The sequence below is a fragment of the Tamandua tetradactyla genome, unplaced genomic scaffold (assembly GCF_023851605.1).
Source record: "Tamandua tetradactyla isolate mTamTet1 unplaced genomic scaffold, mTamTet1.pri URTXT_11a, whole genome shotgun sequence".
Classification (NCBI taxonomy): Eukaryota; Metazoa; Chordata; class Mammalia; order Pilosa; family Myrmecophagidae; genus Tamandua; species Tamandua tetradactyla.
In genome coordinates this window covers 580,681-582,158 of record NW_027518260.1, presented here as the reverse complement: position 1 = coordinate 582,158, position 1,478 = coordinate 580,681, and positions in this window count along the sequence as shown.

Here is a 1,478-nt window from a genome sequence, read left to right as displayed (position 1 = left end):
TGCTTATTCTCCTCTGGACTAAAAAGAAGACTCTATGAGTTCTGTCTAAGAAACTATTCCTGGAGCTGATTTTCATCTTCCTTGAGTTCTCCTTATTTGACATGTTTTCGGATTCTGTGGACGGGATGAGTAATGAATGTTTGTACTCAGACATTTGATGAAATCTAGCCCACCTTAGAAACCCAAGGAGATGATATTACAAAAAATTTTGTCTACAGTTTTTCCCATTGTGCCAGAGTTAAAAAAAAAAAAAAAGAATACAATTCTAATGGGCTGGCAATTTGGCTCAGTGGCAGAGTTCTTGTCTGCCATGCTGGAGGACTGGGTTTGATTCCCAGTGCCTGCCAATGAAAAATAAATAAATAAATAAAATGAATACAATCCCATTGTAACTTTTTAATATCAGTGAGAACCCAGCTTCTTACCTAGGGGATTCTGAGTTATAGCCAACTTACCACAGTCCATGTTTTTCCTCAATACAGAAAAGTAAAATCTCACATGATCTAGATCTTGAGATGTTTCTGTCTTTGAACTTACTTGCCTTAGAATTCCTCCCTTCATCTGTCTTTGATTTTGACCCTGGGGAAAAAGATGGCCTTTATGTGACTCTACTCTGAGCACACAGAATCCCCTAACCGAAATTTGACCGACACTTTTAGGTCATTCTCTAAACCAAGGCTTGCAACACCAGTGCCAAGGTTGAAGAAGAATAATATTGTGCAAGGGAATCATTTTCCAGGATTTCTTGAAACCCTTTGGAAGTTTTAAGCAGTTTTCTCTTCCCTCAGCAAATTAAGACCAACTAAAGACACATGACTCTGTCCCTGTCTTCCTGCTTCCCTCCAGTCTTAATACAAACAACATAAATTCCTACATCTCCACTGGATGTAGCTCTCACTTGACTGGAGAGAGTGCTTGTCTTTTCTTCCAAATAATTTATTTTCTACATTTGAACGTTGTCTTTAAATGAGTTATGTTTACACAGGGGCTGGACAGTGCATGAGTAGGTTGGGTAGAAAGATAATGAGAGTCCAGATATTAAGTTACTATTCTCATCTAAAAGCCCCAAAACATTATCTCTTTTACAAGGTCAGAGTAATAACACATACTAGTGGGATGTAGACTCTTATATGGCAGGTTACAGCTCTCTCCTTTTGGCTGAAAAAGTACTTGTGTCTTTCCATTCATCAGAGACTCATGGGATTTCTGTAGTGAATGTCTCTGGTTGTGGTGATACTGAAGACTCAGAGGGAGTTAAAATGTTACTTATATAGGATTCTAGCCTTAGGAATCCTCATAGGAGAGCAGAGCTAGAAGTCCAGAGGGGTGGAATGTCAGGGTATTTCCTTCTGTCTGATCTCCATTCCATTTCCCTCTCCAGGTGAGTTAAAACTTTGTCTAAATTTCTAATTCATCTTCCACCATGAAATGAGAAGTGAGTGTCACCCGAGGGGTAAGGACATAGAATTGCAGTAGCT